Consider the following 21,801-nt stretch of genomic DNA (forward strand, 5'->3'; position numbering starts at 1 on the left):
TTTTTTAGCATCTCTTAAGCCAAGAACTGAGTCAGAACTTTCAAGAAGTGTGAAAGCCGGAAAATAACCGAATTCCAATTACACGTGAGTCCAGGAGGTGTAGTTCAGGTTGGTTAGTACAGGGTTTTGCAGACACAGAAGCCTCCCTACCCCTCTGTCTGTCCACCACCACAGCTACTAAAGGTAAAGGTATCCCTGATTGTAAGGTCCAGTCATTGGACGACTCTGGGGTTGTGCGCTCATCTCGCTCTATAGGCTGAGGGAGCCGGCGTTTGTCTGCAGACAGCTTCCAGGTCATGTGGCCAGCATGACTTAGCCGCTTCTGGTGAACCAGAGCAGCGCACGGAAACACCGTTTACCTTCCCGCCGGAGCGGTACCTATTTATCTACTTGCACTTTGACGTGCTTTCAAACTGCTAGGTTTGCAGGAGCTGGGACTGAGCAACGGGAGCTCACCCCATCGTGGGGTTTTGAACCACCGACCTTCTGATCGGCACCACAGCGCCACCCACGTCCCTACCACAGCTACTACCCGTCCCCTAACACCCCATACAGCCCTGAAGCAGTCCCCATCAAGCCAGAAAATACGCCTTGTGGGATGTATTCAGGAGAAGAAAAGGCCAGGGAGTGAACCCTACACAAATCCAGAGTGGAGTCCCTAAGATGGTTGGATGGCGCCTTGTACACTTCCTTCTGGCAACTCCAGCAGCCAAGCTGGTGTCAAACATGTGGCCTTCCTTTCCTTTGGGCCTTATCAGTGAGGCTGAGAGTGGGTCTTGTTGTCTGGGCAGCCCTGGACCTTCATACACACTGCCCAGGCTTGCATCCCAGGGAGGTCACTTTGGTCTGCTAACACAGTGGTTTGACTTCACCCTTGGAAGCACACTCCATTGTCTCTTGAGACAGACAGGTGCCAACAGCAACAGTGCTTGGTTTGTAATCTGTGTTCACATGCATTTTGGATAATGTATCTGCATTCTGTACCTTGTTATGAGATACTACTCTTTGATGTGTTGTTTCTCAAACCAGCTTCACACCAATAAGCCTTTCCTCATTCATCTCTAGCCCAAGGTGTGAGCACATCTGCATAGGGCAAAGACACCCCCCACCCCATCAATGCCCCCTGGTGTGTACACAAATAGATGAATCAGACACTAATGAAGCTGTGCTAATGTGAACAGCGGGGGGTGGGGTGTAAAATGTCTAGGGGGGAAACAACTTCCTGTGCTCTAAGACAGTGTTGTGAACACACACAAACTGCTTAGAGAATATTTACACCAGGGATGGAGGGACTGCAAGCCTAGGACCCAAATGCTGCTCCCAAATGCAGCCTCTTTGGGTGTGTTGGCTTTGGCTGGAATGTGTCCTTCAACTCTGTATGCCTTTTGCTTGCTTAGATGGATGGAAGAGATAACTGTGTGTAAAAACAATCCCTCAAAGGTGGCTAGCTTGCATCCCAGTTCCGTGAGGTGTGCCATCCTTTGAATGGTCTGTGATCTCTAAGGAGGCTCTCTCTCTGCTACTAAAATTAAATATCAATTTGTACAACAATGCTGTAAACCCTCTTTTATCTTTAAGCCCTAGTAGCAGGAGCCGCTCACGCCCTTAATCAGTGCTGAGTGCTTTGTTTTCTTTTGTGGTTCTTAAGTTGTATGTGTCCTCAAACCAGTAGGAATATCTTGCAACTTTGAGGGACCTAAAGCTTCAGTACCTTGGATAGCTCCCCATCTAGAGTAAAGTCCTGAGCATTCTTGTGCATTCATGACCATCCCTTGATTTCTCACTTGGTGTTTGAGGTCTCGCAGCTGAATGTGTTAGTGGATTTTACTGAAGCCTATTGCTTCTGAGGTGATGTGAGGTGACAGGAAAGTACTGTTCTGGTGGTTCAAGGCTAGCAAGAGAAATTTGATCTAGAGAAGGGGAAAGCAGCTTGCATTCCCACCATTCACAGGTGTTTTTTTTATTGTGTGATATACTGCTATGAAAATCACTGCTTGTTTTTAACTGATCTAAGTTTAACAAATAACAATAGTAATAATAATTAGTTGCTTTTTTTACAAAAGTAACTCAAAGTAGTTTACGACAACAAACAAACAAATACATACATTAAAACCAGCATTTAAAAAACTAAGAAAGATCTAAAATACAATCCTAAGGCAGGATTAAATTAAAGGCAGGATTAAAACACCCCATCCACTGGAGGAGACCACATATAATTAAGCACCAAAGACCTGGTAAAAAAAAATAAAGGTTTTTACCTGCGCCTAAATTTATGTAATGATGAGACAAGGCCCCAATTCCCCTCTTCACAAGGAGTTCTGAGAACTGTAGCTCTTTGATTGTTAAAGCACTCTAGCAATTATAGCTCTGGGAGGTGAACTGAGGCCTCCTAACAACTCTCAGCACCCTTAACAACCTACATTTCCCATAAGTCTTTATGGGAAACCATGGCTGTTTGAAGTGGTATCATAGTACTTTAAATGCTTGGTGTGAATGTAGCAAAGGTTTAAAATACTCAATGTCTGAGTGGTGAGTGGCACTGGACCCCTAGTGTGATGAGCATGAATCACCCAGACACAAAATTGGCATCATCATATAGATTTTATTTACTGCTCACCATAGATCTTGATTTTTATTATGGATAAAAAATTTCAAGGCAAGAGAACTCGGCTTGCAGCACAATACGCTATTGTGAGCTGGGGGTAGTAGTGCTTTATCCCTGAACACTGGCCGAGTCAATAGTATACAAATGTAAGAAGGAACATAATAAGAGTTTTTTGCTGCTGGATAAGGCCAGAGACCCATCTAGCCCTGCATCCTGTTGTCACAATGACTAACAAGATGCCTGTGGGAAGCCCAAAAGCTGGATGTAAATCAAACAGCACTCCTCACTTGTGATTCCCAGCAGTTGGCATTCAGACACATACAGCCACCAAGGGTGGAGACAGATGACTGGAGAGAGATGTCTAATATCTTGTGAACCTCCATGAGATCTTTTGATGAAGGGTGGTATATAAATCTAATTTAAAAAATAAAAATAAATAAAAATAGCCATTGATCCATACCATTCACATTCATGCATAACGTTTACAGGTCCAGTCATACAGGTATGCTATGTACATGTTGACCCAGCTATAAGCAGGAGGTTGCTAGCCTGGCACCCCAGGGTCCCAGAGCACTTGCTAGTATCTTCATTTGACGCCGACATACAGTCTTGGAAATATCCCCTCAAAATGCATAATAAGACAGGGAGTGTTTGCTCTTCTTGCTTAGTTCATGTTTGCATTTGCAAAGCCTCTTCTACATTGAACATGCCTCCTTAAACACACCCACATTTCATTGTATGCCAGGATTCTGAGCAGACGAGAGGTGCAAAGAACTTCTCTCTGGGAGCAAGCAGAGCAGTGGCTGATGTGGGTGCCTGTTTCACCCTTGATGGGGCAGCTGACAGGAGAGAATACCTGAAAAATTTTGTGGCCCTTTCTCTCTCTCTTTGCTCACTTAGATGGGGCAGCCGTTACGCCATATCCTTGTGGCAGACATTTTGCGTCATGCCATGCCCCACAGCAGCCATTTTGTGTTTTTGTGACTGGCACCAATGGCACTTCCTCAAAATTCCAAACACACCCACTGGCCCTCAAAGGTTGGCAACCCCTGTGCTATATAGTCAGGCATACATTTCCCAAATCATGCACATCCCCATCTCCAACAAGACACGCTACTATCCTGTTTAGCAGAGGCCTGGGCTGATGAGCGTCACGAAGAGGATTCATCCCTCACTGTGTCATTTGTACGCATGGATGTTCCTGCCTGGTTCAGGGTGAGAATATGTGAAGCGACGTAGGCATAACATCCCCCCCCCCACCCTAGCTTATGCTGCGGAGAGAAAAGCAGCCAGAATATTGCGCCAGATGCTCAGCTCTGTAATGTTGAAAAGGGTCAGCCGCGCAAGCGAGGCTCGCATCTTGCAACGCTCCCGGGACCTTCATTGTGATTTGTGCATCCCAGCATTTCCATCTGACCATTCTAATATTTCAGAAGCATGCCACATTGGCACCTGTGTTTGCACAAGCCAAATGGGGAAATGTAACATCGGAAGCAGCCCGTAGGCGCAGTTCACTCTCCCTTTCTGTCTGTGATCACCTTTACACCGATGTTTGTTCCAAAATATTGTAACAGGAGTGTTTTCTTGGGGAATAAGAAAGCATTTAGAATTTTCAAGGCTGAGAAAAACACACTCGTAGTTTGCAATGACACAGAAGAGCCTTCTCCAACCTGGTGCCCTCCAGATGTTTTCAGATGAGACAACTCTCATCAGCCCCATCCAGGACAGCTGCCCACCATTTTTATGAGAATTTGTCTGGACTCCTTTTTAAAAAGAAAAGAAAAATAATCTGGACAAGCATTTAACATGGGGACTATCAGTCACATGCAGAAAACCCATGGACTGATCCATTCATCCCTCATTCCAAAGTACATTTCAGTTATCTTAACCTTTTATGCTGAATTTCTTTAGAAATCATTCCACTTGTCCCTGAAAATGCTCCCCGATTTGCAGATGGTGAAATGTGCATGTGGAGGGGGGATGTTTTGCTGATTTTTGAAGTCGGACTGAATGGTTTAATGGTGTTAGTGGAAGGCACTTATTATGGGATGGATGTTTGATACTGCAGCAAGCAGTAGCTTCCCCTCTTTCTTATTTTAGGGTGAAAATAGATGGAAATGGCAGGGTCCTTTGAATAATCATCCATTTTGATACATGATGGAAATGGACTGACTGGTTGGTTGGTTGGTTGGTTGGTTGGTTGGTTGGTTGGTTGATTATCCCACCCTTCCACCAAGAAGTTCAGGGTAGTATCCCTGACTTTCTGCCCATTCCATCCTCAAACCAGGCCTGTGAGTCATGTTAGGCAAAGAGCAAAGGACCCATCCACGGTTTCCCACTGAGCTTATGAACCTCTTCATATAGTGCATAGTTGAGCCATGGAATGTGCTCTCACAGGTGGCAGTGACAGTCACCAGCTTGAAAGGCTGTGGAAGATGATCAGACAAACTTATGGTGGCTAAGTCTATCAGTAGCCAAAATGGCTATGTTGTATGTCCACTGCCAGAGGCAGCATGCATCTACATCCCAGTTTCTGAGAATCACCCAAGTCTTGTTTTGGGGTTTCCCAGGGGCACCTGTTTGGCAATTATGCAAACACGATGCTGAATCAGATGACCATCTAATAGGGCTCTCCACATGTTCTTAAGGACTGAACGGAGCTCTCTCCATTATGTGCAGTACTCCTCCCACCGCACGGTCTCTCGGTCTGCAGCTGGGGGAGAGCACAGCTGGGAGGGACTAGCTTGCCTAAGGCCACCTAAGTGCATCCATGGCAGACATGAGATGCGAATCAGGGACGTGCTGACTCACAGCCCCATCTCTTGGCTGCTCCATTACATGAGAGCATTGTCAAGACCAGACACGATGCCAAGAGGATCAACTTGAGTGGTCCTGCCACTTTGCCGCCCCGTCATGTAAGAAGCTTTACGGCGGCATCTTTGCAAAGGGCCTGGAAGTCAAATTGAGTCATCTGGCTTCCAAAGCAGCAGCAGCAGCAGCCCGGCAAACAGAGGCAGGTTAATCGCTGCCTTCCTGCTAGCTCGCTTTGCTCTGCCTTGTGGCTGCAGGCTCGGATGCTGGATGCGGTCCCTGGGACCATATGGGCTGCATTACCTAGAGACAGCAGGGAGGCCAGGAAACAGATTTCAAGAACTTGCTCGGTTTGATTGAGCTGGATTCCAGTCCCAAGCCTGACCTGGATTCCTGCCTAGAAACCGTTGTTTATCACTCTCCCTAATAGCAAACTCAAGTGGTGAGAGCCGGCAGAAATGGAGCCAGAGCAAAGCCACAGAGAAGGAAGAGGGTGGTGCTGTCGTGCACAGGGAACCCAGAACTTTGCATGTGTACAAAGAAGATTCCCATTAAGAAAACTAAGAAGGCAAAATAAACTTTAAAAGAAAATAAAGCCCAATGAAGACTGAGTATGTTCTGTAGTAATAGAATGTTGAGCATCACTTACAAAAGAAAAAAACAGAAAATTGGGGGATGGGATATTCTGGAGAAGGGCACCTAACAGGATACCATAGGACATTGATCATTTTGTCATTGGATTTTACTGTCTTCTGTTATTGATTCTGCTGCATTGTGGTCCACTAATTTAAATAAATAACTTCAGGACTGTGCTAGTGCACAATTGTGCCAAAGTCACAATTCACAAATATGCCAAAGTGGTTTTGTAAACCACAAATGGGCTTTGCAGCTGAGTTCGCAAAGGTTACCGACACTCCATGCAGCCTACCTGTTTAGCCACAGGTGCCAAAGTTAGTCATGTGGGGAAGACCAGTGGTATGAAGAAAAAATGGGGGAATCCAACCTTTGTTTTGGAAACACTTGTCTCCTAGTCACCTGGAAGCAGTCCTGGCTCACCACAGGTGATCAGGCAGGTAGCTGTTTGCAAGCCTGCCTTAAAGCATGGAGGACAGAAAGAGAGAGACGATTCTGTTAGACCTGCCACCAAGGCAAATTTAAAGACATGGTATGCTTTCAGAGAGCTGAGGAATGATCTAAGAATGACCTAGGAAATCCTCCTGGCTGTTTCCCTAGAAAAGAAAAAGGCGGGGGGGGGATACTTGATGGATGGAAGCAGCTTTTAGCTACTGTTTAAGCAACCATCAGGGGTATTAGCTTTCAGTTCTCAACAGTGCTTGAGAAATAACATCTCATTTTCCCTCCTGCCTGATCGCAAACATATGAGTGTTCGGTCTTTACAGTTGTGCTGGATGGGGAAGATGGCCTCTGATTTTTTTCCAGGGAGAGCTATTAGATGAACTCAATTTTTCTACTGTAATGTGCCAGGTGAGTGGATGAGGCGTACAACATTTAAAATAAGATTAAGTAGTCCCAGACATGTTCACCAGTCCTTAGGCACATGAAGAAAAAAAGGGGACATTAAATGGACATTGTCCTCAGGGGGGGAAAATCTGGTGGGGGTTTCTCCCCCCCCCCAATGGATTAACAAAGGTTGTCCTTTTTTGCAAATAGGGATTCAAATGCCCTGGAGTGATCAAGAAAGGTTGACTCTCAGGAATACCTCAGTTATTATTATTGTAATGATTATTATTATTAACCCCAACTTTTTCCCTGACAGGGACTTACAGATAAAATAAGATCCGCTAAAACTATGGGGCATGGACAACAATAATGACAAAACAATTAAACATTAGTAGAATAAAAAAAATTATATAGCTAAAAGATCTATTTAAAGCATACAGATAAATTACGATAAAAACAGCACGGCACCATCTCTTTCATTAAAAGCGGTCAGTTCCCAAAAGCTGTTGGAATAAGGACAGTAGCAGAACAACAAAGGGGGAGTCAATCTAGCTTCTCTAGGGAGGAAGTTCCAAAGTCTGGGAGCAGCCACCGAAAAGGCCCTCTCCCACGCCCCTGTGAGGGTGGTGGGACAGAGAGAAAGTGTCAAGATTAGAGTAGAGCCCTGGGGCAAAAGGCACAAAATTGTAAACTGGTGTGCGATTTTGGAGAACCAAACTGAAGATAGGGGGAAATGAGAAACCGAGATGAACTGAAATTGACGTATTTGCCCACCCCTACTCCACACTGCAAGATTTGTTTCAGGCCCCACCTGTCTGTATTCTAACTTGACCCAGTTTCACATGTTGAGATTATAAGAATTGCTGGCTATGTCTGCCTTAAGCAGAGTACGCTTTGCAACTCTGAAGTCTCTCCCCACCCCTAGCCAGAAACCTAGAAAATGGAGAGAAAGATCACAATCTAATTTATGTCTAATTTCTGAAACAAGAAGTACCAGACCTGTGTAAGGATGGCTCCACATATTATTCAGAAGCATCTGTGGGTTTGACATGGAAGCAGTTTCAGGCATTAGAAGACATCTGAAGGCAGCCCTGTTTAGGGAAGTTTTTAATGTTTGATGTTTTATTGTGTTTTTAATATTCTGTTGGGAGCCACCCAGAGTGGCTGGGGAAACTCAGCCAGATGGGTGGGGTATAAATAATAAAATCATCATCATCATCATCATCATCCAGCCTGGCCATACAAGGGTGAAAGTGTGTAGTGGGTCAGGGTCACAGGCATCAAGCCCATCCCACTATAATCCTGGATGCAGGACTTTTACTTGGGATTCAATAACATTCTGACAAATTCATGTTGTGCAATTAAAAGATCAGACTTTTTGCAATTAGGAAATGAATGGGGAAATGCAGTAGACAGCGTGAGATGGCATTTGCTTGACGCAATATCATCCAGCCTTCCTGCAAGCAAATCTGGATGAATATGCAATAAACAGGTCACCTGGAAGCAAGTATTTTGCATGCTAATCATGCAAAAGTTGGAAGCAACTTCAGGGTGGGACCGATGTGCACACCCCCATCCTGCACACTTTTTGCTTTCACATGTCCAGGCTGAAAGGCTGAAGATGGCCTGAGTGTACCATAAAAACAACCACAACCAGTCTCAGCCTTCTGACCTGCTATGCTTGTTTGCAAAAATACATTTGCTCCACTTAGCCATTATGTTTTTAAAGCATCTTCAATGTACACTTAAAAACTGTGCAGTGTGAAACGAGCCTCTAAAACGGAGAAAGATTCTGTGCCTGGGCACAGGGGCTTTTAATTCTTAATGTCTGCGTCTTGGGACTGTTAGGGTTTGAAAGGTTCCTAAAAACTCAGAGGCCTCAAGAGGGGCGTAGTGCCTGGATTCACAGCAGTCCCACCCAAAAGCCAGCATAGGGTTTTTGGGTTCAGCAGAAGTTTTAATCAGATCAGACCCAATCAACATTCAGACAACTAGTGCTCAATAAATTTCTTTTATTTCTTAGCAGAAAAAAGTCAAATAGACTATCGCACCCTTTTTGCACTGCCAAAGCTTACCAACTGAAAACATGCTTACAAACAGGCACAAAGTAGAAAAGCAGAGAGCTTCCCTGAGTAAAGACCATGCCCTGTTCAGAAAACAGCAGCACAGAGTCTGCCTTGAGTGTCCAGGGAATTGTCCCAAACAATGGTTGAGTCCTGCCTTTATTAGCCTGCCTCATAACTATTAGTTTCTATGCTAAATCTTGTAAGTTGATTGGTCAAATAACATCTGCATCCCAATACTTCCCTCCTTTTTGAGAAACTGAAATCTTATACAACCCCGTTTCTAGGAAGTGACATGTTTGTCATCAAAATGTTCCCAAATTGTCCAGCCAGCTTCCCATTTCCTTGACCAGAACAAACTGACTAATTTCTTTGCTTAAGTGACCACCTATTTCTCCTTTTAACCACAAGGTATTATTGCTGTTGGTCTTCCATTCCACTAACAATGATAGTTCCCCTGTTCCATTAATACTGATAGTTAAAATGCTTCTTAAAGCCAAAACCAAATTTTCAAGGAGAAGTCTACTAAGAGATACTGAATACCTACTTTCTAAAAACTCCACACTGTTAAATCCCTAACAAGGGCAACTTTCTATTTTGGGGTAGATTTGGGGTAGGCCCTCCAAGTGTCCCTATTTTCCTGGGGTGCCCCTGATTTAGAGAAGCCGTCTCAGTTTCTGATTTGATCCTGGAATATCCATGTCCCACTTTTCCTTAGGAAAATTCATTGGAGAAATGTTGGAGGGTATGGAGCTATCTGACCCCTGAGCCATCTGAAAGCAATCCTGTGTAGGAAAGCTTTTTTAATGTTTAATTATGTTTTTATATAAGTTGGAGGCTGCTCAGAGTGGCTGTGGGAACCCAGTATGCTGTGTGGGGTATAAATAGTAAAATTATTATTATGGAATGGGACATCCCTGTTTTCATTGGATAAATGTTGGAGGGTATGCCTCCAGCATTGCCAACTTTTAAAATGGGCCTTTAAGCTGTGCCTTTAACAGCAGTTGGATATGTACAGACATTAGCAGCGATCATGTTTTCCTACGGAGCAAACTACTGTTAAAGGCACAGGAGCATATTAAGCTGGTTTTTCTGACCAGTTAGTGATCCAAGGCATATCCACTGCTCTACCTCTCTTTGTGGCTCCCATAAACCAGCAGCATCATAAATAGGGGCAGGGTAGGTATCTTGGCACATTCAAAGATGAAGTTCCTTAATCCGCTCTTTCTGAAACAAGATGCAGACAAAAGCTCAGCCACTCTTTGACATTCACACTTTTCTGAATTTTGCAGCTCTCCAGCCAAGGAATGTGCACAAAGATGCATGTGCTAGGGTGTGCTAAAATATTGGTGAAAAGAGCTTACAGAAAGTGCATTTATATTAGTGGAAATTGCTTGCAAAACATGTCCTGTATATTAGGGGGGAAATGCATACAGAAAGGTGTGTATTAGGAAAAAATTGCACTAAAATGCTGGTGGACGTTCAGGATATTTTTTCCTAATATTGCAAACTTACAGGGCAATGTGGAGAACTGAAATTAAGACTGGAAAAAATGAGAAACTCAGAGAAACTGAAATTGTTAGTCACCCATCCCTACTTCTGAAGCCACTCTCTCACCTTTTTCATAAGTGTGTGTGTGCTTGCCTGACAACTACAGGACACCGCCCACCCCACCCCCCAGCTCACTCTCCTCCAACTACTTCTGGAGTAAATGAACGAGCTTGGCAAAGAGGTTCTACAGTTGCTAAGCAACCACACTGTACTCCTCTTCTCCCTGGAAGTTGCAAAATGCCCAGCTGGGAGCCTTAATCCCTGCTCTGAATTTAATTTTTTAAGCACTCCCTCATTTCCCTTGCAAAAGTGCCTGATCTGTGCCATGTTCTGCTGGATTTGCCTGCAACTGTGTCTTAATGACTCGCCGTAGCAACCCTTTGCCAAGCAAAAAAAAAGTGGACGGCTCTTTTGAGAGATGTTGGTCTCTTCTCTCTGGAGATTCCGCACTCAGACATGGAACATTCAGATATTTCTGTTCCGTGCAAATGGGTTCCTCTCACTCTGTAACAGCCTACCAGCTGCACTGATCTCCCAAAGACCAACCACGCATTCTCTCTCTCTCTCTCCTATTCCAGAGGAGTGCCAACTAGACTCAGAGGTCCAGAGGCCTGGGCCGTGCCCAGCTTTTGAGGCCCCAGCCGTAATAAATGATAATAAAAATGATGGCTCATGAAAGCAAAACAAGGCACCAAAACAGAGTGAGACATAATTTGAGGCTGATGAAGCAGGTAGGGAGATGGCTGGGTAAAGTGAGATTTGCAGTAAGTAAGTGGCCAGACTAGACAGCCCTTTATATTGCTTTTCTTGTTTGTTAGTTGCTGCCCTGGGCTTGTTTGGAAAGGAAGTGCAGCACGGGAATGTAATGATGAAGTAAGTGTGATCAAACACAAATTAGGGCATTTTGTTTTGGCATAAGAAGAGCCTACTGGGTCTGTCTAGTTGAGCATCCTGTCCTCACAGTGACCAATCAGGTGTCTGAGGGAATCCAACAAGCAAAACTTGAGCTCAACAGCATTCTCCCCACTGAGATTCAGGGCTCCAACCCTCTTTTCAATCAGTCAGTCAGTCACTCAATCAAATAAATAAATGCTATGACCTGTTGGGGCAGATAGTGAGCTTCCTCTCCTCCCTAGATCTTTCCTCTGCCCCCCACCACCCACCACCTGGCATCATAAATTCAAGCCATATCAGCCCAAGCAAGAGCTCTAGCTCTGGGAATGAGGCAAGCATAGAGGCCAGCGAAGCTTTTGCTCTGCCCCCTCCACCCGCTGCCATTTAAAAGAAGACACAGGGGAACTTCAGGCCTCTCTGCTGTTCCTCAGGATTCTTCCCCAGCCATACACCCTTACTAAGCAAATCAGTCTCTTAAGCCAAGAAAGAGTATTCTCTATAAGATTGAATATCAATATATGTATCAAGACTTTGAGATTAGACCACTGAAGAAGCCCAGAAAACTATCTTGGGAGTGTGCTACCTGCAAGCCCCAGTTAAAGGGCCCCATCAGGGGTGGAGAGCGGCCTTTTGATTACTTGGACTCCTAAACGCTGGCACCCTGTCTCTATCTACAACTCTACTAGCATCTCTTGGTATTGTGAATATCACCAAACTTACCTTTTGTTGGTATCTTCATGAACTTATCTAAAAGACTGGGTTAAGCATTTGAAAAATCTATTGAAACCAGACATTTATAATTTCATTTTAGGCTGAGTAGTTCGCAAGTCTTTGTGGCTTTGTTTAATGTTTCGTATTTTTCTCAGAAGGTTGATAAAGTATGTATAATTATTGTTCTGTGTATATTAATCGCCAACGTGTTGCATGAGTCGCACTACCAATACACCCTTACTTGGCATTCTTCTTACCCTGGTTGCCTTTGGCTTGCTGGAAGGTGCCTATGAACTCTTTGATGACATTATTAATATTAAAATGGAATAATGTCTCTTGCTTGTCTGCAAAGAGAACAGGGTCACGGTGCTGGTGAATGTGTATAGAAACTAGCCAGCTGTGCAGAGGGCAGGTTTGCATTCATTGCTCCGCCGGTTTTGCCTCTGGCCCCACTCGCCACTGGCATGTGGCCTCCAGTAGGTTGCTCAGAAGGGAACGTGGTCCTCAGGCTGAAAAAGATTCCCTAACCTGGACATGGGGGAAGAGGAGAGGAGAGGAAAGACACCACCATCACAAGCAGCAGAATTTGAGAAGTTGTCTGTGGGGGGGGAAAGAAGATGCTGCTGCTAAGCAGCAGATTCTGACGGTCATTTTAATTTTTTTTCTGGGTGGGGTGGAAGGACCAATATAGTCAACCCGACAGACAAACACTCCATTCCCTTCAAATCAGAATTGTTTCTCTAATTCACCTCTTGCAGTTGTGGGTGCAAAATGTGTCCTTTTATATAAAATGCATCTCTGGGTTATTTGTGGGGCATAGGATTTTGTTCATTTTATTTATTTTTTCAAAATATAGTGTCTGTTTTGCTACAGCCCTGGGTGCAATTAGAGCATGGGTAGGCAAACTAAGGCCAGGGGGCCGGATCCAGCCTAACCGCCTTCTAAATCCGGCCCACAGACGGTCCAGGAATCAGCATGTTTTTACATGAGTAGAATGTGTCCTTTTATATAAAATGCATCTCTGGGCTATTTGTGGGGCATAGGAATTTGTTCATTTTATTCATTTTTTCAAAATATAGTCTGGCCCCCCCACAAGGTCTGAGGGACAGTGGACTGGCCCCCTGCTGAAAAAGTTTGCTGACCCCTGAATTAGAGCTTCCTACTTCTCTCTGCAAACTCCATGCCCCGTAGACTTATCAGGCATACATCACAGAACACCATTGCTGCATCTGAACACCATTGCTGCATCTTTTCCCAGCCCTGCTTGGAGATGCCAGGGATTGAACCTGGGCCCTCCTGCATACAAGGCAGATGCTCTGCCACTGAGCCACAGCTGAAAACTGCCGAAAGATTCTTGGCTGTTTTTACATCTCCCAGGAATCTCTCTGGAGAAGGGCTGTCAGGGATTCTTTAGTTGTGATTCCTGCATTGCAGGGGGTTGGACTAGATGGCCATTGGGGTCCCTTCCATTCTTTGATTCTATTGCTATTAAAAGAGTTTTAACTCTGTGGGGCCTGTGGATATGCCTTGCTAGTGTGCCACGCAACTGACAAATAGAAAAACAATTCTGTTCTCTGCCTTTCTGCCCTCATTGGGGTTAACCATTTTCTTCTGCTGCAACTTCTCTCTTTCTCTCTCCCTTCCCCCTTTTATTGGGCCGGTGCAAAGAGCTGTAATTATGTATTTAAATATTTAGCTGTTCATCAGCTTTGCAAATTAAAGCCATCAATTCAGAAAAGCCTTCACCCCTCGGCGGTTTCTCCAGCAACTCATAATATTAAAAAAAAAAAATCCAAGAAAAGCCACAATGGTTGTCAAGTCCTTGCTTGTGCTCCCCTGCACGCACCTGTTTCCTTCATGTGGTTTGTGGGAGATGTAAGAGGGAGAGGGTTTCAGGAGCCATGTAATGCTAAACCTCATTAGGGATTCTGCATCCTTCCCTGTTAATTGTACAGCTTTCTGCTTAATAAAACATAGTGTACACGCCTGTCAAGGAGCTCAGCTGAGCCGAGTGCTGGCGCAGGAGCTGCAGTGAGATGTTCCATTTTGTTAGTAATTTTGGATTGGGGGTAGGTGGGCCAGGTTAACAGCTAAGGTAGTGAGAGCACCCCATAGGCAATTGGGAGTGCCCCAACCATTTATGTGAGCGCTGTGAGAGAAACGTGCCATGATCAGAGTTCTCTCTCTGCTGGTTTATCTCATGTATTGCTGTTGTCAGAGTTGGGGAGGTAGCAGCAGAAATTAGAGTGCTGCTGCTTTTGCAGAAAAAAAGACGCAGGTGTATTTGGTGGGTCGGACTAGTTGCCTCTGCTGTATTCCCCTATTTTGGATCTGGTGCTGTGGTCTAAACCACAGAGCCTAGGGCTTGCTGATTGGAAGGTTGGCGGTTCGAATCCCTGCGACAGGATGAGCTCCCGTTGCTCTGTCCCTGCTCCTGCCAACCTAGCAGTTCAAAAGCACGTCAAAGTGCAAGCAGATAAAGAGGTACCACTCCAGCAGGAAGGTAAACGGCGTTTCCGTGCGCTGCTCTGGTTCGCCAGAAGCAGCTTAGTCATGCTGGCCACATGACCCAGAAGCTGTACGCCTGCTCCCTCAGCCAATAAAGCGAGATGAGCTCCGCAACCCCAGAGTCGTCCGTGACTGGACCTAACAGTCAGGGGTCCCTTTACCTCTAGGAGTTATTATGGTGCCCACATGTTTGTTGTTTTGGCTTATAGCAATGTTTAAGAGCAGGGATGCAGAATTGCCGCCCGGGTCTTTCTTTCCCACCCCATCCCCAGGGGCTGGTAATGTCAGGTGATCTTTTTTGCCCAGCCTGCTTGAAATCCCCACTTGCAAAGCACAGGATGGGTAGGTGATTGGCAGGACCAGCTGATTGGCAGCACCCACTAATCCAATTTGGGCCCATCCAAGTCTTTACCTGCCCCACATCTGAGGCCAAATACGATGTCAGGTGTTGGGCAGATGGGTGTGGCTTGGCCAAAACAGCCTTGCAGGTCACTTCCTGTCATCCAGAGCTGAGCATGGGGCATCGAAAGACATTCCGGAGGCATCTTCTAGGAACACTGTAGGGAGGAAGAGAGAAGAAGACAAGGAAGGGATTCTCATGCACAGCAGCACACTCAAGACGGAGGGAAGTGGAGTTCCTGCCTGCTGCAGGATACCAGTCACCACTCAACTCTTCTTTTTAAGTTTCAAGCAGCAAGTGGGCATCTGAGGTTTACTCAATATTGATATACCATGCATTGGTAACATCACAGCTACCCTTGGGGTTCATCCACAGGCTGTCACTAGTGCAGAACATGGCAGCAAAGCTGGTTGTGTGGGCAAGCTTGCACCATCACATAATACCAGGCTCTGCATTGGTTGCCAGTCTACCACCAGACCACGTTCAAGTTATCACTACTAACATATGTGCAACTCAGAACCGCCACTCTGGGCGGCTTCCAATCAAGTGTTAAAAACAATACAGCATTAAATATTAAAAACTTCCCTAAACAGGGCTGCCTTCAGATGTCTTTGCCTCTATCCGGGCTGAACGATGGGGGTGGAGACGCTCCTTCAGGTATACAGGACTGAGGCCGTTTAGGGCCATTTAGATGCCGCTTTATGAGGTCCAGCGCCGAGGGCCTTCTGGCGGTTCCCTCACTGCAAGAAGCAAAGTTACACCTGCCCTGTGGAATGCCCTCCCATCAGATGTCAAAGAAATAAACAACTTTCAGACTTTTAGAAGACATCTAAAGGCAGCCCTGTTTAGGGAAGCTTTTTATATATGATGAATCATTGTATTTTAATATTCTGCTGGAAGCCGTCCAGAGTGGCTGGGGAAACCCAGACATATGGGCGGGGTATAAATAATAAATTATTATTATTATTATTATTATTATTATTATTATTATTATTATTATTATTATTGATAGGAGTGCCTGGGGTGCTCTGGTCCATGGGCTCATGAAGAGTCGGACATGGCTAAATGACTAAACAACAACCATTATTATTATTATTTCTTGTACACCCAGTAAATTGCTGTGGTCTGTGGGAGAGTCTCTCCTGCTAGTTGCAAAGATCTCAGAAACCCGCTCTGCAGTAACCCAGAGCAGGGCCATGTGGCTGCCCTGTCAAGATACAACAGGTGCCCGTTTTTCTGCACTTTCTGGAAACCACTGAAGATGTTTTTATTCCAAGAGGCTTTCCCAGCTGGAAACATGCGTCCTTACCATCAGTGTCTGTAAGGGATTTAGTTTTCTTTTAAATGTATTTGTTTTTGTGTGTGTGTGTTTTAACTTTTTTCTTGAGAGCCAGTATGGTGTAGTGGTTAAGAGCAATAGACTCGTAATCTGGTGAAGCGGGTTCGCATCTCCGCTCCTCCACATGCAGCTGCTGGGTGAGCTTGGGCTAGTCACACTTCTCTGAAGTCTCTCAGCCCCACTCACCTCACAGAGTGTTTGTTGTGGGGGAGGAAGGGAAAGGAGAATGTTAGCCGCTTTGAGACTCCTTCGGGTAGTGATAAAGAGGGATATCAAATCCAAACTCCTCCTCCTCCTCCTCCTCCTCCTCCTCCTCTTCTTCTTCTTCTTCATAAGTCACCTTGAGATGATGGTTTAGAAGGTGGTTAACAAATTAATAATAATAATAGTCCTTTGTACTGCACCATTAAGCTACATGACACTTCACAGAGTGTCTAAGATGGTGGGAGAAAGTGACAAAGGGGTCTGGGGACCATATTTAAGTTTAAGGAGCTAAGTGTGTTTAGCCCAGGGAAAAGATTATTAAGAGGCGACATGATAGGCATCGTCAAGTATCTGAAGGGCTGTTGCACAGGTGATAGAGCATATTGTTTTTCTGTGGCTCCAAGGAGTAGGACCTAAACCAATAGGTCAGAATGCCTAGAAAGGGGATGCCAGAGAAACATTAGAAAGAGATGTTGGACAGTGGAAGAGGCTGCCTCAGAAGATCCTATGGTAGGAGATGTCTAAGCAGAGGCTGGATGGCCACCTGTCAGGGATTCCTGCATCAGAAAGAGTTGGGCAAGATGATCTTTGAGGGATGTTCCCACTTGATCATTCTGCAAGAGAGGCTCCTGCCTGCAAGAAATTTGCAATCAAAATGTTGCCACTGGTGGAGATGGCAGACTTAGTTGGAGATTAGTAGCACAATCTTAACTGTCAAAAGCCACTGTATGTTACCTCCATTCTGAACTCTGTTCAGGAGGAATTTGATTTACACCACCCTTTTTGCCACGTAAGTTCCCCTAGCTTGGTAAATCATGTGACTGAGATGAAAGGGGCTGGGAAAAGGCATCTCTCTTTGCCCCACCATACACCCCAGAATGGCGCTTTTGGGGGACTTAGGCTGGCTGAGCCCTGGTTCAGTCGGTAAAGCCTGAGATCCACCAAATCCAAACACTCTCTTCCTGGCAGATCTTGGGTTTGGATTGCACTGTAAGCTGGCTAATGGAGGAGCCAAAAGCTTTGTGAGAGAGGTAGATGCTGAGGATTTGCAAGAAGGGAGAGACTTGGCACTGCATATCGTGATCTGGAAGGCATAAGGGATGTTGACAAGTGAGCCTTGAGGTCAAAGCTATTCCCAGAGATGGCGAGATGCCACCTTACCACATTAGCTGCAGGAGCAGCAGAGCACTCACATAAATAATGATCACTGCACCTAAATTCATCTCATGGTGGCTTCACACTCCCCCACATGGTGTTTTGTGGGTGGATGTTTTACTCTGGCAATTCTGCTAAGGCTGATTCTTCCATTTTGGGAGTCCCTGGATAGGCTCCTCCAGCCTTCACCAACCCAATCTGTGCTTGCTGGGGCTGATGGGAGTTGTAGTCCAGAATTAGCTGGAGGGCACGAGGTTTGTAAAGGCAGGCCAAAACCATTCTTCAGATGTTACTGACCTAATTGAATATTGGATTTCCTTCCTGTGAAGAATTCCTTTTTAAAGTTCAGGGTTTTCTGCATGGCTGAGTCAGCACAAAGCGCTGAACAGCACCAGGAGGTGATAAACTGGGTGGAGGGGACGGAAAGAAGCAGCGTCCCTCTGGCAGACTCTCAGGACTGCAGTTTTAAATCGAGTGTCACAGAGGAAGCTAAGGAGAGGCACTTGTGAACAATACCAAGCTTAAGACATTTTTGCCATGTGGCAGGGGGAGATAGCAGTCGCTTTAAGACCATGTCAGCGTATCATTTCCCTTCCTCTTTTCTTATGGTATAAAGCAGACACTGAGCTTACACATCAAGCCGGGGGGACATGAAAGCTGACCCAGAGATTGGGGCAAGGAGTGTGGGGCAGCCGAAGAGCTCCGAGGCCTAATCCTGCTTTTGCACAAACGAAAGGCAGCTTTTTGGAACTTAATTTATTTGGGGGGGTTCCACAAAAGGTACATACTGTATATGCCGCTGGGTTGCATATAAAAGAAACCCCCTCTAAGTTGTTTGCAAAAGGGATCAAACAGTAACATTATCAGAGGAGGAGGAGGAGGAGGAGGAGGAGGAGGAGGAGAGTTAGAAACAACTATTTAAAACATTCAAAAATTAATTGTAATCAACAATAAACAAAAACAGGCTAAAACGCATGTCAACAGTCGACGTATTGGAGTAAGCTTGTCTGAACAAAAATATTTTCAGCAGGTGCTGAAAAGAGTACAGCGAAGGTGCCCGATGTCACTAAGTGCTTGTGCCATGTGCCCCTTACTCTCTCCCTGTTCCACTCCCCACATCATACCACCTCTTGGTCAGAAACTCTGCAATTGGAGTTGCCCCTGCTCTCCCAAACTCCTCTCTTCCCAGGCACATCTTACATCCCTTAATTTAAAAAACAACAAAACCCTCAAATTTAAAACACAAAAGTTAGAAAGCTGTTGAAAGCAATGTAAAACATTTTAAACTTAAGCAGGCATTAATTGCGTTGGCTTCCCATCGTTAGGTTTGCTACCTTAGTCATTTTAGCGGTGCATAGATTCCGAGTGAGATATTCTCACATTCCTGAAAATTCTATACTAGCACTTCATTTAAAGTCAGGCTGGGTGTCCACAGGGAGCTCTCTGGCTCTATGAAAAGTACCAAGGGCATCCATCAAGGAGGTACCCTGGCACCTCTCCTTTTCAACTTATATAGACATGATGTGGTTACACAGCTGTCGGGTCCTCAGTATTTCCCCCTCCACAAATATACATAACATGCACGTAAGAACAGATGATGAATTCATTTCATCCCTTCTATATTAAGATGGCACAGCACTGATGTCTTTAGCTCAGATGAGGCTTCTGCAGTCCTTCAGTAACTACTATAGAAATGAAGATTTGCAGCCTAACTACCAAAAGGTCGTTTTCAAAAACAGAAAAGACCTCACAAACACCTTTGGAGATTAGATGAAGTGGAAATTGAGTAAATACAGTTCTTTAGATATTTGGGGCTAGGGCGTTTTCTCACACAAGAAGCTGGACACAACATGTAGAGTTTACAAAGCGGGCAAAGCAGCATGGGGCATCTTACATTTTCACAGAACTAAGGGTGGATACAACTAGCTGCGCAGTTGGAAATCATGTATCCCCCAACTTCTTTTTGGAGCCCAGGCATGGGCTTCTGGGAAGCTACTAAGTCCAAAATAAGCTTTTGCAATCATTGGTGGTCCTCCCCCCCCCCAATTGCCACTTCTCATCTACACAGAGCTGAAGTTGCATTAATTACAGCACAAACAACAACATATAAAATGATGTTAAACTTTTGAGGGAAAACATTCTGGTAGTGGGCCGTGTTGTCTATTTTGAGTAGGTTTTAAGGCAATGAGGAATCACTCTTAGAAAGGGTTCACCTCAACTTTAGTGCTGAAATTAGGGTCCTGTGAACAATAAGTTAAAACTTTGGGAACAGAGTTTGCTAAAAATAAAAACCTTGAAGCAGCAATTGTGTGATGAATCTCTTCAAACAGACAGAGCAACAATGCTGTCTCTATTGTATAATTTTTTTTCCTTATATTCCTTTGACACTCATTGCCTTGCCAGTGTAAGGACTTCCAGAAACAGAGATAGTAAAGCCTGGTTAAAACTGTTGCCTTCAACTGCTTTAAGGTATTCAAAATATAGACAGGGCTCTGAACATCCCTGTCCTGTGGTTTAAACCAGGTCAAAACCTTCTACCTATTGTTAGACGCTGCCCTTTATATAATGCTGTGAGAGAGCAATATTTGGGACAGATTTTAGGGAGCAACTGGGTGAGGCCTGACTCTGAGTCTATAGTTCACTTACTGAGTGGGCAAGAAAAATATATAGCTATGACAATGGCATATTTTCAATTGGCGGTAATTGATGAAAGAAAAAACTCACAAGAGGGACTGCAGGGTTCAATTGCACTGTCGCCGCTTGTGATTTCCAGCAACTGGTATTCAAAGTCATTCTACCTCTGACAGTGGAGAGAGAGAATATTCTTATTCTCCAAATAGCAACACCACCTCCCTGGCACTGTGCTACCACTCCAGATGGAGACCACCCTTCATTGTTTTTTGTTAAGGAAAGAGCAGCCAGTTTTGAGCACACTGGTAGCATATAATTCAGCCCTAGAAGACTTAGCATCAGTTAAAAGTCTCTGCTTTCAATGCCGTCTCAGCTTCAAACTCACTAGTGAGCCTTGGCAAGTGAGCGTCTCTCTGCCTGAGTTACAGTCATGATCCAGCAAACATCTTAACCCATCATCTTTATTAGATGCTGCTTTATTGTTTTGTTTTTTTAACCACCCACCCATTTCAAGTTACGGAATTCGATTAAGAAGCAATAAACTAGCTGTCAAGTTGTTTGCATGCTTTGTGAACCGGGTGTCTGCCGGATAACTTTCACAATTGGTTCTGAAGGTAGGCTGAAAACAAACCAGTTGTAAGGTTCAAGACCCAAGATTTACTGGTTTTATTATGTTGTTTTCATTTGTATTTGTTTAATCCTTTTGGGGGGTGGGAATGCTAGCATAAGGGTCTTTGGCCATAAAGCAACCTACATATTAGTAGTAATAAACCTGAACTTGCAATATGGAGCTACTGCAATGACTGGTGAGATAAAAGAACATATGAAGAGCTCTACTGGATTGGACCAAAGTATCCTGTCCTCACAATGACCATCCTGGTGCCAACAAGCAGGAGTGCAAGAGCTCTTTCCCCCAGCCATTGTTCCCCAGCCTCCGGTCATGTCGACTGCCTTTGAAGGGGAAATACTTTAAATGCACTGAACAAATGCGAAGTATTATGTAACTTTGCCTGTTGTCACCATCAAAGCACCTGGAAGGCATGAGGTTGGGGAAGGTTGGCCAAGGATTTTGTAGGGGCTTGAATAACTATGGCAGGAATCAGGGCTGGCAAGATAAATCAGATGGAAGGTGGATTCAGGTACAGCTTGGGTGACAACCACAGGCCCAGGGGTCAGATGTGGCCCTCCAAGCCTCTCTGTCTGGTCCTCGAGTGTCTCCCACATCACACTTACTCTCCCCAGGCCATGGTCCTCACCAGCTCTGGAAACAAAGGCTCCAGGAAGCAGCTGCTTTCGGTTCACTATGTGAAAGGGAGGTCCTCAGCTAACCCTAAGTGCAAGGTACCATATCAACTAGGAGGTTGACTTTTCCATTAACAAGGCATTTCCTTCCTGCACAGTTTATGCTTAAGTTCCTTGTCTTTCCTTTAGTTGCCACTGAGGAAAGAGAAAGAATATAAGTGTTTGG

At 44.9% G+C, this 21,801-nt stretch overlaps 1 protein-coding gene and 1 non-coding gene across 3 annotated transcripts in view; one reads left to right on the forward strand and one right to left on the reverse strand.

Annotated features, from left to right (window-relative positions):
• Window positions 1-21,801, forward strand: part of DLGAP3 (DLG associated protein 3) — a 175,658-nt gene that overhangs the window by 66,204 nt on the left and 87,653 nt on the right. The window lies entirely within an intron of this gene.
• On the reverse strand, window positions 13,362-13,430 carry TRNAT-UGU (transfer RNA threonine (anticodon UGU)). The gene has a single exon. It is a non-coding gene; the product is annotated as a tRNA-Thr (tRNA).

Source organism: Podarcis muralis, chromosome 7 (assembly GCF_964188315.1).
Source record: "Podarcis muralis chromosome 7, rPodMur119.hap1.1, whole genome shotgun sequence".
NCBI classification, from domain to species: Eukaryota; Metazoa; Chordata; class Lepidosauria; order Squamata; family Lacertidae; genus Podarcis; species Podarcis muralis.